The sequence below is a fragment of the Drosophila elegans genome, unplaced genomic scaffold (genome assembly GCF_018152505.1).
Source record: "Drosophila elegans isolate 14027-0461.03 unplaced genomic scaffold, ASM1815250v1 contig_814, whole genome shotgun sequence".
Lineage (NCBI taxonomy): Eukaryota > Metazoa > Arthropoda > Insecta > Diptera > Drosophilidae > Drosophila > Drosophila elegans.
In genome coordinates this window covers 14,885,319-14,898,642 of record NW_024546167.1, presented here as the reverse complement: position 1 = coordinate 14,898,642, position 13,324 = coordinate 14,885,319, and the positions used below count along the sequence as shown (strand labels likewise).

At 38.0% G+C, this 13,324-nt stretch overlaps 1 protein-coding gene across 3 annotated transcripts in view; it reads left to right on the top strand.

Moving 5' to 3' along the window:
* Nucleotides 1–1,426: 1,426 nt before the first annotated feature.
* Nucleotides 1,427–13,324, top strand: part of LOC108149525 (insulin-like growth factor-binding protein complex acid labile subunit) — a 51,846-nt gene continuing 39,948 nt past the window's right edge. For all 3 annotated transcript variants that reach the window (XM_041710486.1, XM_017277156.2, XM_041710485.1), the window contains exon 1: nt 1,427–2,063. The gene's annotated coding sequence lies outside the window, so the exon portion shown is untranslated. The remainder of the gene's footprint in view (nt 2,064–13,324) is intronic.

Sequence of the window (13,324 nt, the reverse complement as noted above, 5' to 3'; positions counted from 1 at the left end):
GTGTTCTTTGAGTAATATTTTGTTTGTTCATTTTTTAATTAGAGCCTCGACTTGTTAAAAAAGCTTTTGGCAACGGTAAATAAACAAAACTTTTTTTTTTTAATTATCCGCCTTATTATTTCCCCAGAATGGTTAAAAACTATTAACGCACGTTATCATTGAACAAACAAGGTGGTTTGGGGATTATGGAAGTGTAAGCATCGGTGGCCAGCCTCCAGTCATTTGGAGTTGAGGCTGCAAGGACCTGCCACCCTCACGGATGCACATGTTGTCCTAGGTAAGGGACTCGCCTAGAACAGCTGTTTCGCCGCCAGGACAACTGCGCAGTCGCGATTCCAACTCGAACTCGAAACAGAACCAAAACATAGAATGTGGAGCATTGTGTCAGGTCAAAGATTTTTGGGGACTGACTGCTCCTCCCGCTTTTCCAGTTCCATCCCAAAACTGAACCGATTTCTGATGCCTGATGCTATGTTTTGTTTTGGCTAAGCGCGATTTATAGCGCCGTATCTGAGGTGTCCCTGTGTGCGTTATGCTTCCTTGAGGTTTTCCGAGGGTGTGCTACCATTCGGAGCTTGTGTGAGTGTGTGTTTTGGCTATTTCACTCTCATTTTGGCATCGCTTGCGTTGTTTTGCCCGCGGAATTTATTGCGGTAGGTCGGTATTTTCATTGCTTTACCATGGCCCCCCCCCCTTCTGAAGAGCTCTTTCTTTTTTTCCTGGTTTTCTCTGAATTTCCTGCCAGCATGAGTGTGTGCCTTTGTGCCATGTTTTATGGCCAAAGTTGTCTGCCTTCTTATATTTGACTTTTAGTTTTCGCGCAGAAACTTTGCGACTGCATTGTCGTCCCTATGAGAATGTTGCACTTCGCATAAGTTCCTTTTATTTCATATTGTTATGATGCAGCAACAGTTTCTCCAGGTGCTTCCTTAAAGTTTATACATTTAGCCGAAGAACTTTGAGTGTTTGGGACTGCCAAAAACAATATATGAAGAAATCCAAATGTATGGGAAAATACAATTAGTAGAAATATGGTTGGATAAGTTTTCATTAAAATGTGGTTCATTAATTGTTATTGAATGGATCTTCAGGAAGCACAAATTCATATTTGTTTTTATAATATTTTATTATATAATTTCAGATATAGATCTCTGGTTTGTGGATCAAAGTATAATGTATATATTATATGTATAAAAATTATGAAATTATTTAATTGTGTGATGCCAAGAAACGCAATATGTCAAGTTAAATTCAAAGAATCAAAATTAAAGATCGGAAGTCCAAACTGAAAAACATAGCATGCCCGAGTCAGTTGCAACATGTTGCAAGTGGCGCTCGGATTGCTTCGAACCGTTGGAAGCTCGAATCCCGTTCTCGACTTCGGATTTAACTTTCAGCGCGCTATCGGCCGACTTCAGTGTTCGTTTAATTTGCGGATAGCGCGGTCTGCTGTTCGATTCAGTGGCATCCGCCTGGTGTTTTTTAACGTACTTCATCCGTATCCGTAGGATTCCCGCTCATCCGGCAGATAAGCCGAGAAGCCTTCGTACTTGGCCACAAATCAGGACTTAATCCCGGGGCCCTAGCCTAATTGAATTCGGGCGAGTTAATTGGCGGCCAAAAAGTGTTGCCCTCGTAATGATGCTGCCATTCATCTGACATTTAATTTAATTCTGTTTCGCTGATCGCATTGCTGGGCAACGTCTGCAAAGTTTGATTAGTGCGCGTTACCGAAAAAGTAAAACAGAAGCCGGGAAAATCAACAGAAAGTACGGTTCATTTGCTAAATACACGGGACCCCTCGAATTTTCCCACTCAATTCGTGTTTGTGAGTTTCTCCTTGTGTGTGTGCTAGCTGAGCGAGGGGGAGTGTGTGGCGAATTTCATTTATTGGCAGCCAGCAACTGATTTGAATATTCACAAACACACTGCCAAAATACTAGACCTGATTGTGGCTGTGTGAGCCACTGTGTGAGTGCACCATGATTTATAGGTCCTGCAGAAGGCGTGATGTAAAGTGACAATTTCTGGTAATTTTCGATTTACATGCCGCTGTGCATTGGGTAAGTTTGACGGAGGACCCTGAATTTTATTTACACTTTTAAGATTGAATTACCTGGAAAAAATCTCATGCGTAAATTAGATTGTTTCGGAAAAAGAGGTCAGACCTGTGAAATTGCTTTTATTATTTGTCACATTTTATGCACATCAAAAACAACAATATTTTGTAATAAATCTAATTTTTTAGTTTAGCTATGAGTTTTTTTTTTAATTAACTTTCATTATACTAAGTACTGACCTAAGTATTAAATACAATTCAATTATTATAAGTTATTATAAATATATACAAGAAATCAATGATCCAATGCTTACACTATGATTTTTTTTATTTTACACTCATTTTGTTTTTTTTTTAAATGCTATTAAAATTTTTTATCAAATTTTGTTTGTTGCCAATTAATTTTTATTTTTTCCCCCTTTTTCAAGGCGCTTGTAACTTTTCAATACATGAGAAGTTACCTCTGAGCTGCGATTGATTTACCCTGCTCGAATGACTTAAAAATCAGAAACCACAAAATAAACACTACCTGCGGACTCACGAGCATATCAGATCACTTCTACTTCCGCCCCTTAGAGGGTTTCCATCTAAGTGGTTTCTTCAAAAAATGTAATTTGTCTAGAGGCTAAAAATAAATATGTACATCCCATAGCTGAGTAGAATAAATCAATGTGTAATTACAGTAAGAGTATAGATTCCCAATTCGTTTCCTCTCGAGCATATATAAGCACCCATAAATATCGCGACATTAGAAAAATTTTATTGGTTTCGGACGACCGGGGATGATATTAATGGGTGCCATTAATATTTAATCTTCGACAACAGGTTTTATCCGCGTTAACAGTGAAATGTACTCCAAAGAATAAAACCCTCCATCCAATTATTTGGCAGAAGGCGAATTGAAAACTTTGTCCAAACAGCACCTGTGCCAGAGGAATTTTTAATAAATTCTCTCGAAGAAGTGGTAAACTCAACAAAGCCATTCGTCATGCTCAAGTAAGTTGGGCTTTCGACTTTTTGGGTTTTTCCCCCTTTATATTTTTTGCTGGTCAGCCAACCAGTTTGGCAACATAATTATGCAGCCAGGCATGCAGCTGAGGACACCGTCGGTCGCTGAAAGGGTAGAAAGAACCCTTTCTTTCGACATATATATATATATATATATATATATATATATATACATTTACATATAAATTTGGGTCACTTGGGCCGAATCAAATTGTAATTAAAATATGAAATTTCCATGCAGGCACACACAAAATTTCACTTTTCATCTTAATCATAATAATCGCAAAAAATTGCATTTATAATGGAACAAAGCAGAACTCATTTTCGCTTTCGCGGCGGCCTTGACGGGTTGAAAAGTTCTGGCTGGTGGAAATTATCGTCATCAGCCTCAGGATTCCTAACCATCATCATTATCGTCTGGTTTCTGGTCCGCTTTGCATAATTTCATACATAAACTCTCGTTTTTGTGCGCATAATCCGCAGCTTTGATGACAGCAAAATAGGAAAAAAATGTGCAAAATAACCCGCAGTTTGGGCAGAAAGGTGTCGCGCCACACACTCCAAACAGTGGGTGCGCTAAATGTGCAAAAAATGAAGCGTTGAAAAGTTGTTCGCGTTACGCATCCGCCATGTTGTGCGTCGCAGGAGAGGATTACGCCCGGGTGCTCATATAGTTAATGACATGCAGCTGCTGTTTTACTTGTGGTTTCTGCCAGACGCCTCTCGAGTTCTCCCTAAATTTTCCCCTTCAGCCATCCTCCGTACAAACTTATGAATTTTAAGGTGATTTCCATGTCGCAGGACCAAGTTCAGTATACTTTGGGATGGGTATCCTGCGGGAATGGGCCCCAGTGGCACGTCACATCGGGGACTTGTCAGCAAAGGGTTGATCGAATCATAAATCAAACGAACTGTTTGCCCAGCTCGCAATCAAAATCATTCTGCGGTCTCCGGCATTTGTTTCTTCGAAAATGGTAATTAATCATCGAAAGTAATTGGTTTTCTGTTTTGATTTGACATTTGAAAAATTGCAGCTGTGACAATTCAATCCCAGCCCCGTTTATTTGCCTGCCATTTCCCACTTTGGTGGTTTTTCAGTGCACAATGTTACCAAAGCAAACGCAAATGTTTATTTTCTTTTTTTTTTGAAGTGCAACGGTGACCTATGCAAATGGATGAATGCAAATTAAATATAAACGAACGCATAAATGTGGGTTAAAAAACATTGCCCCGCGATATTGGCGAACAATGGGATTAACTTGAAAAAAGTCCAGAGCTAATGTTGGTTGCATGGCTATTGATTGGCTGAAAAGCCAATTTTGCAGAAACTTTAGCTTTAATAGAATTATCTTGCTGTTTATTTAATTATTCAACAGTATCAGTGATGTTTAAATTAATTGTATTAGTAATTCCCGCACTAAATTAATGAGCACAATTGAATATATTTTTGTTGTGCCTTCGCAGTTTGTATTTCGAGTTAAACCGTTTATTAAACTTTTAAAACAACCCATATAAACTCGAGAATTAAACTAAGACGCAAATAAAGTTTGTAAGGAGCAGCCGTCACTTAAAACTTCTCAAATGCAAATAAGGCCCAAGAGAATTTCTTGACAATAAAAAATTATTAAAAAAGCGTTAAAGTCTTTAAACAGAATTATGCCCCACAGAAGCAGACATAAACTCAACTTTGTGCTTCTTTTTTCGTGCCACTTCAAAAGGAATAAAACGAGGCTGAGTTCGGCACAAAAATATCCCCACAAAAATACACACAAATTCTCAGTCTTCTGCGACTTTGTTTTGTTTGCCAAGTCTGAAAGTGGCTCTCGTGGTCCGTATTTGTGTTTTGTTTAAGCTTTTTTGGTGATGTGAGCACCACTGCTAACTCAATAACACAATTTATATTTTTTTTCAAGTGACGTCGTCGTGAACAGAAGCATCGCATAACGCATGTGTTTGCTTTTATATTGAAGTTTATTTGAGGAGTTTTATGATCGTGGAAAGAAGGGGTATTAAAGAGTTGATGATTGAAATTCGTTTAATAACTTAAGATATCTGAGAAGAATTACCAAAACAAATTTTAATTGGTAAATCTATAAAGAATCTTATTTTTGGGAAGTATAAAATTAATTTTCTACTTTTAAGGTCTAAAATCTTATAAGTTTTTTTTCTATTGAGGCTATGGGGAACAAGACAAAATTTAAATAAATAAAGTCAGAAGTTATTTCAATTATTGTAAGCATCCTGGATATCTCAAATTCATCTCTTTTTGAGCTCCACAGTATTTATTTTGTTCCCCGCCAAGTGCTTCATATATTTCACTTCTCAATTAAATACCACTTTGCTCGTCATGAATGCGCATTTTTCCTGCTGCTGCTGCACATAAATATTTATGCGGACTTAATCAATGGGGGAAAAAATGGGAACGGAGCATAAGCCAGCTTAGGTCCTTTCAGCCTTTAGTCTCCTTTCATGACGACTTTGCTATTTGCGCCAGATCAACTCATTTCTGTTTATTTAAACATTAAATGTGCTTACATTTGATTAGTAGCATGCTTTTAATTTCACATCAATGTGCTTTGCCAGATCTCGCTGGTTGAAAGCCATATAAAATTTATGTGTTTGCCTTGCTTTTAATTTGTTTGCAATTTTATTTTATTTTTTTGGCTTTTGTAATTTTTTCCTTTTGGCTGTGAGCTCATTACAATTTCTTTCGGGGTTGGGTAGCTGTCTTTTATGTGGGCAGTCGTATTAAAATGCATGAAATACGAAATTAAAAACGAGGACAAAGTCCCTTTGTAGACGGCAGTGGGATACAATTTCCTTTTAATTAAATATGTAAGGGCATTTCATATTTAAGCACATATCGATGCTTAATTAAAAGCACTTTGTGTGTGCCGCCCATTACCCAAAAAGGGTTTTTACCATTTGATGACAGCGGGTACTTTTGATTTTTTTCGTATACTTTTAAAGTAAACAGTTTGAAGGGCCATCCACTGGGATTTCTGCTGTCCTGGCTTTTTCCCCAGCTCAGCTGTGACAAGTGGCACTGAACTGTTGTCAGCTCGTTGTCCAAATGACAAATGGGTGCATTTGCCTTCTGTCAGGCGGCAGCGGCATCGGCATCGCCATCGATATGGCGGAGTCGCTTCGCTCGGCAATAAAAATAAACTGTTCCCGCAGCGAATCCGAAAACAAATTTCTTTTCCCCTGCTCCTTGGGACTTGGCCACACACATCGTGATGAGCAGCGGAGTGTAAAAGTATGCGAATAACTTGGCATATTTATTTATTTTCCGCGACCCGCCAAAAATTGTCAACATGGATCAATGCGATGCCAACTTTCAACTGGCTTTGTTATCGGGATGTGGCCCGGTTATGTAACCGTTGCCAAATAAACATAAAACACAATGTATTGTAGCTTATAGTATCATATTCTCCGCTCATATTCATAATATTATGGATATCGTGTGTGTGGGGGAAACAACAAGGCGACAAATCCGGCACTGAGAATTTGTGTTTCCAGTTCATTTGACCGGCAATGAGGTTAAATGGTTCAGGAACATAACAATTGCAGACATGATTGAGCCATTAAAGTGGGTGTAGATGGGTAAACGTTAAAGGTTAAGCTAGATAGCCTTTAGATTTAACCATATGCATAACTTATGTCGCAGTTAACTGGCTAATAGTAATATAAATGTGGTTTTTGCAAATTATTTACATATTTTGCCTTTGGTATTGAATTTAAAAAGAACCATTTGTATCGATTTTTGCGGAAAAATATTTTTTTAGCGAAAAAAGTCATATGGAAAAATGTTTAATTGCTATTATATTGAACAAAGCCTAAAGGCTTTCGTGAAAAACAGCTAGCAAAACAATTTTAAAAAATTTAAATCCCAAATAAATTAAATTAAGTCATATTTTTGTGTGTACGGTGAAAAGATAACCTTTTTGAATGTTTGACACTCCTACAACCTGTTTGCTGTGTCAGCGAATCCGTGTTTAATCAACTTCCTCGACCCGGTTTCAACTAAAAAAGACGATTGTGCAATTTTCACTCGATATCTTTTATTTTTGGGATGTTCCAAGTTTATTACAATGCTAAATGTGTGCAAATATAGCGCAATGCCAAAAAGATCCCTATATCAAGCATACGCAGAGTGCTACCCGGCGGAAAAAGAAAAACCCAGTCGTGCTGCACTAATTGCTTGACAACATTTCGCCACACACAAGACACACAATAAAATTAAAAACAACTCAAAGGGAGCATTGCAAGTCGGACAACAGAAATATTATAGAACTCAATTTGCTAATTGCTATCAAAATAATGAAGTCAGATGTCGGTCGTGGTTCTCTGCTGATTGCAACCATCAAGTATCATTCGAGTAATTTGGAGTGCACTTGGCGAGCTGTTCTTCTGCTCGTTTTAATTCCACTTGGGGTTGCCTTGTGTTTAGTTTTGCCAACTTGGCGGTTTTATAGCCTAGTCTAGCTTTTAAAATAGCATTTTAAATTATTATTCAATTATGTTGTTATTTAAAGGAAGTAGTAAACAATAAAATAAATTATTCGGAAGAAGTTAGTTAAGATTTAAGGACTTGAAACTGAAATTAAGTTACATTAATCATTAAATTTAGTTTATGAAGACGTTGGTTAAGATTTAAGGACTTGAAACTGAAATTAAGTTACATTAATCATTAAATTTAGTTTATGAAGACGTTGCCTCAAATTTTTTAAAAATAAGAACTTAAACTACAGTTTTAGACTCTTCGGTATAAAAATTATACTTTAAACTTTAATACCAACTGTAGTTATTTTTAAGACACACCTATTAAAACTTAACTTTCAGTTTTTTTTTTGGGTGTGCAGAAACCCCTTTGTCTTAATAATCTTGTTTTTAGCATCACTGACTGCCGACGTTTTGCAGCTATAAAATTGAGGGGGAAACAACAGAATAGTTGAACTGGTGGCAGGAATATGGAGGCAAAGTTTGTTGCTCACGAGTCAAACAAATAAAAGTTCAGCTTCGGTTCAGAGGAAAGTTCACCCCATACCCACGATTCTTGAGGTGTTTTCCGGCAACTTTGTTCTCCGCATGTGCTACTCCACTATGCACGCTTTTCCACAGACCGAAGTTTTCAGTTATCCTTGCTTATTCTTCGTCCATTTATGTCTTGTTAGTAGTTTTATACGCTCCGTTCTATATTTACTTATTTTTTCGCTCGCAACTTTTCTAAACTGCTTGCTAACTAAGCTTTATTTTGTTTGGCTAGCATCTCAGTGGGAGGAAGCCTTTAAGCGCCTCAACAGCCAAGCGGTTAACCCGTTCCTGATTAATTTGCAGTACTCAACAAAACTGGGCTTTGTTTGCGGAGCTTCTCAGTGGAAGAAAAGGATATATTTCAGCACGTGGTTGAGTGAAGTGTGCTGCGAGCAACTGTGGCAGGAAAAATAATTAACTTGCCATAAATACATTGCTCTTGGGTTGTATAAACTTTATTCTTGAATTCATGACAGGAAAGAGAAAATGTTTCAGTTGAAGTATATAAACGTTTATAAATTGGGGAGCATAAGAAAAATTATTTAAACTTAATTACAAACCATACTCGAATGGAAATAAAAGGAATTTTAACATCACTACAAAATAAATTACTTCAGTTTGGTCTTGAATATTTTATTGTTTTGCCAACGCTTTTAAAAATAAGACCTGCTGCCAACTCAGCTAAAAAAGGCCTTTTACTACTAGAAAAATAAGGAGAACTCCCCTTTTATATGAAATTTCAGTTTTCAGTTGCGAATTTAAATTAAACGAGAACTCCCTAGCGCATTAACATTTCCTATTTGAACGGCTCGTAAAAAATGTACTCGTCGAAAATCACATGTAAATTGAATGTCAGCCAGTTGCTGCCGCCTGCTAATTTGATCTAAATTCACGCACTCATTTACTTAAAATATGCGTAATGACAATTTGATTAGGGTAATTTGATGTTGATCCTCAGCGGCGCGTTGCCAAAGCCACGACATCCTCAGAAAGCCAGCAAGGATATCGTACGACAACAGGGCGCAGTGTCGTGTAATCATTTTGGGGGCAATTTGGCGATGGTTGTGAGCCGTTTATGTTGAATTAATATGCAGCAACAACGGCAGACAAGACGCGCTAGGCAAATTGCGGCGATAAATTAGATGCCGACTGGAATGAAAATGAAAATGTTTCCTTTGCCGCGTTTCATCCGCAAGAAGTTAAACGAAAGTTGTCTCCAACTTATGAACAACTTCTCCGGTTCCCATTCCGCATTTGCGTCCTGAAAAGTTACACGTTTAATGCGAAAACTCTTTCCGTACTTTGAATAATTGCACGTTTTTGGGGTCTATTCGGCGGTGGCCAAAAATTTAACTACCGTAAATGTCCTGCGGCTGCCGCTGCCTACGTGTCCTGGCTTCTTAAGAAGTCAACCCGAATCAGTTTGCCAGTTGGCCCACGAACAATATCGTCTGGCTGCCTAATTTTCATTAAGACATCTCTCACCCACTAACCATCCAGCAAGTTATTCAATTTCAGTTTCTTGGTTTGCCCCGTGCAAGGCAAGGCAAGGCAAGGACTTTTCATGTCCTTCATTTGGTTCAGTAAATATTACATGCTCTTTGGCTGAAAACGATAAAAAGGTAGCAAATTATAGAGATCGAATTGGAGAATACCTTAAAAGAGGATCGACAGTTTGTCTTAAAATTTTAAGAGTGCTTTCACAAACAAATTTCTTACCTTAAATTATAACGTTAAAAGAGGAAGAAAAAAAATATGAATCTAAAATCATATAAAAATATATTATATTTGAGGCATTACATGTCATATACCCAAGCTTCAGCAACACACCTTTTATTTCTTCATAGCAATTTATAGCTAATGTACATACCTTTACCTACTTTTAAATCCGGTCAAAATCACACTTTGGCTGCCGTAAAAAACCGCAAACACGTTTTCAAATAAAACACGTAGAAGGCCACAAAGGAGGCAGGCAGCCGCCGCAAACAAAAACGGAGAACAGAGTTTTTCAGCCCCAGACGAAAACTCAAAAAACACAAAATATTTTATAAAGCACATATACAAACACCCTGGCAGAAATACTTGATGTGCGCATTGTAACAAATGGCGAACTGAAAATACAATTTGAGGCAAGTGTAGCTAAAATATTGTGGTAAATACTTTGAATTTAATGTAAGTGCTGGCAAGAGAAAAAACCAGCGTTTGGTGGTGTTTGTGTACAGTGGTGAGGGGGCAGAGAGAGATGGAAAGAGTCGGAAAATTAAGAGCGAAAGAGAGAGTTAGCGAGAAAAGCATCTTTTCGCCCAGAAGTGTTTGGGCAATATTTTCATAATTAATGGGACGTGCATTGAGTGGCCGAGTCCATCAAGGAAATAATTACAATTTGAGGTGTTACGTGCCAACAATGTGGTCAGCACAATTAAATATAAATTAAGCTCGGTCGGGATGTGTGGAGCCCCTATTGCGGTTATCGAGCAGCTATTTCTTTGATGCGGTTTGGCAAGAAGCTTAGGACCAAATTGATGGGAAATTCCCTCAAGCGATTTAAAACTGAATGGTTGTGTACTGTGAAATTAAAGTGATAAATAAATACACTTAAATAAATTACAAATGCGCTACTTAACTTACCAAAAATATAACTTTAGGCTTCTTTAGTTGCATTATTAAATTGCCATTAACGTTCTTCCTCCAAGAACTTGCCACTTTTAATTTCGTCTGAGCTTTAAGCAATTACAAAACGAAATTATGAAAATTTTATAATTTGCTTAAATGGCCAGCAGCATAATAAGGGGGAACTCCAACCCAAAAATTCCTCTCAAGAACCACCGAAAAAAAAACAGGGGACCAACAATGTGCGGAGGAGCAGCAAGGACGAAAGAGGGGGGCGAAGGACGAAGAGCCTGCCGCCGCTTATCTATAAGCATAAGTTATGAAGGCAGGGGCCAGAAGCTTCTCATCGTTAAAACGTGTTCAGTGTCACGTTGGACAAGGATCCTTTACCCCGTCTCTCTTTTGACGGGCTTAAAGCCAGATTGGGAGTATTTAAAATGGCCAAATAAAATGCTAGCGTGCACAAGGGAATACATTAACACATATTCACAATTAAGGACATCATGTCCATCAGTGCACTTACGGGCAATGGACTGACTGACAGCCCGATTGAGAGTCACAGGCAGAGGATCCCAGGATCCAATTCACTCCAAGGCAAGGCCATATAAAATTAAACAAGAGCACAGGGAAATAGCATGTTCCAGCTTCCTTAATGCAGAGCTGAAGAAGTGACCGCAAATATCGGACCCAATTTCAATTCAACACTGGAATAAAATACTGTTCAAAGGAACATTTAATTTTTATACATTAATTCTTAATTGAATATACGTGCTAACATTATTTATTATATGGCTAATGATTTCCATATAAATGATAAAATATTGAAACAAAAAATTACTTAAGCCCTTTTCATTAATTATTATCATATGTTAATTATTTTATATTTCTTCAGGCTAAGCTTTTTTTTTTAATTTTAGTCATTTGTTAAAAATTTTTATTGAACTTTTGATGTGTTAAATTTCAGAAATCTTATACATGTCTGAGGGTTAGACTTTTCTAACATTTAATTTCCGGTGCACTCTTCAAGGCGATGAGGCGTGTAGGAGTCCATCCAACGAATCTGCCCAACAGGACCACAAAACCTTTATGGCTGCCCACACACACACACACACACACTCACCATGGCATACCGAAGTGTGCGGGTGCAGTGTTTTTGTGTAGGTGTGTATGTGTGTGGAAAAGTGCTTGTGGGTCTGAAGTGCAGCAGGGACATACTTGGTAAGCCCTCGCAGAAATCCTGGCTTACGCCAAAACCTCACAACAGTCAGCCTCGTAACTCCTGCCTGCCTGCCCCTTTACGCATTGTTAATTTTTTATGGTCCAAACGAAAATTTTCACTCAAGATTTATGAGGCAGCCGACAAAGTGCTCGAGTGCAGAGCTCTATAGCAGGAACATTTCGACCAGGAAAATATAGCTGGGGCATACCTAACGTAATGAGATAAGTGCAGTAGTCTAGACAAGTCTACAAATTAAAACTAAGATTAAACTCACAATTATAGGTAACTTTATTTAAGGCACGCAGGATATTTAAACTATCAATTATAATTCATAATAATAATGCTTACTGATAGTGTTTAAAACAACACGATGTAGTTTTTCATTTTCTAAACAAATGGATTGCTTACCTAAAGTCATTTTCTTTTCTGAGTATCAAACTGACTTAGGCCAATGTCATTTCAATTTGTTTAATTACTGCTGTGCCAAATATTTGGGAAGCCTAAATCATTTTGCGGCATCTTCGTCCTTGGGCCCTTGGCATCGCTTCAAAAATTTAATTTTTTAGAGATTTTTGGTCGCGTACCTTTTTTACTCCTTTGGTCACCACACTCACCACAAGTGCTAAATTTCCAAGGAACCCAAAAGGAGGGAAAACAGAGTTTGCCAGGAACCGAATTCAATTAATGTTGAAAATCGTTGGCACTGCGGAGACCGAAAAATCAAAGATTGCGATATATTTGATGTGGGGACCACAAGTTGGGATGGGTTTTTACTCCTCCGAGTTCCATATAATATCGGTTAGCCGACCCGTTGACCACAAAAGTTTGTTTACCGGCAGACTAACTTTGGCACAATATTTATGTTGAGCAAATCGCATCGAAGGCATTCATTACAGTTAGTTAGCACTTTCTAATGCATTTCTGACCCAAATACCCGCACACATTTTGGCTCGTTCTCGTTGGCAACGAGAAGTGGAGGCAAAAATCTGCATAGAATGTCAAAAATATTAAATTAAATTTATGGAAAGCGTATTTTGGCCGAACTCAGTATACGTTTTGGAAAGAGTTGAAATATGCAATCTATTTCTGTTTAAGACTCCAGCTGTCCAGCTGCAGACCAAATCCATTGATCGAGGGGCTCTCATTTTATACTGTGCAAAAATTGAATTCACAGGACAGGCAGGCGAATTTGATGGATTGCCGGGGGCGTAGAAGTATGAAATGTGTATCAGTCGGACCTTTTCAATAACTAATTTTAATTATCCCTCCAGCGGGCCAAGTCAGACTGCAGTAGACAATTCCTGGCCCGAACAAAGTGGTAAATTCACAAACTATCGGGTGTTCAGTGCTATTCATTCGCTGGTGCTGGCTTTTGTTCGATTGTTTGTTTG